The sequence below is a fragment of the Mastomys coucha genome, unplaced genomic scaffold (genome assembly GCF_008632895.1).
Source record: "Mastomys coucha isolate ucsf_1 unplaced genomic scaffold, UCSF_Mcou_1 pScaffold5, whole genome shotgun sequence".
Classification (NCBI taxonomy): Eukaryota; Metazoa; Chordata; class Mammalia; order Rodentia; family Muridae; genus Mastomys; species Mastomys coucha.
In genome coordinates this window covers 50,515,349-50,516,716 of record NW_022196911.1, presented here as the reverse complement: position 1 = coordinate 50,516,716, position 1,368 = coordinate 50,515,349, and the positions used below count along the sequence as shown (strand labels likewise).

At 31.0% G+C, this 1,368-nt stretch overlaps 1 protein-coding gene across 1 annotated transcript in view; it reads left to right on the top strand.

The window, feature by feature from the left end:
- Nucleotides 1–1,368, top strand: part of Atox1 (antioxidant 1 copper chaperone) — an 18,936-nt gene that overhangs the window by 12,674 nt on the left and 4,894 nt on the right. The window lies entirely within an intron of this gene.

Below are 1,368 nucleotides of genomic sequence, written 5' to 3'. Positions count from 1 at the left end.
TTACACAATATCTTTCCACAAATCCAGCCCTACAAAAGATAATAGATGGAAAACATCAACATAAGGAGTAAAACTACACCCTAAAGAAGCAAGAAAGTAATCTTTCAACAAATCCACATAAACTTAATTCTACCTCTTACAACAAAAACAACAGGAGGTGACAATTACTTTTTCCTAATATCTTAATATGAAAATTAATATTGCCATCGTATCCTAATCGATTGAATTCCAAAAATATGAGGAATTAGAAATTTGTTCATTGTCATCCAATGGACTCTTTAATTTGGTAATTGGAAAAATAGGTCCAATATTGTACAATTTATATACATTTTCAGCTTGTTTGTTTGTGACAGTGTCTGGCTGTGTACCACATAAGGGTCTTGAAATCTTGCTTCTCCTATCTCAGCCTCTCTATTAGTAGTATTGTTTATTTCATGTTTTTACACTATACTATGGCTTTCAGAACAGCTCATATATTTCAAAAGTATTTATATACCCAAAAGAAACTTAGACGATTAACTAAGGAGGTGGCTTGTAAGAGAACAACAAAGAGTAAGACTGAATCCTTTGCTTGATGTTTGTAACTCTTGTATCAAGTTTGAAGAAGTGGACTTTATAAGTTACTCTTTCTCTGAGATGAATGCTTTTCCAAATTATCACAGCTAATGAACCAAATCCTTACCCTTACCTAATGTCTGTGCCACCCTCCAAGCAGAACCATTGTTCATTGAAATAGTTGGTGAATGACTTTATAGATAGACCATCTTAAACATACACCATTTCTTAAATGAATGTAACCTGTTCTCTGTGGGCTGAGAATAAAATCACTCACTCAAGTCAAATAGTTTTTACCATAGCAGGAAGTCTGTATCCAAAAATCGTGCCTACAGTTCATTTCTTGGTGCAGCAGAACTATCAACTCTCAGCTTAGCTACGATGGAGGTAAAATCCTTTGGTGATATGAGGGTCATTGAAGTACAGCCTTATTACAATGAAATCCAATGTCTAAAAATTGTTCTTATTTTGGGCTTGTACCACAGTAAGAGCCAGGATTTTAAACTCTACTAAATACAAAACAAACAAACAAAAAGACTTTATATATTTATGTTCACTTAAGAAAACACTAATAGTGATGTGTTATTTTGAAATATACAGTTAATATGTTTGAAGTTATTTAAAATTTATATTGAGAAAAATATATTTTCACTATTGCTGTAGACAAGCATCTATATAAGACTGTTAAACTGAAAAAAAAAAGACTGTTAAACTGATTTTTGCTTTATATCAAATGACTCTTATAACTTATTTTTATTGTTATAATATTTTATAAATTTTAAGGAATATGACAAAAAGGATATTGTAGGTATT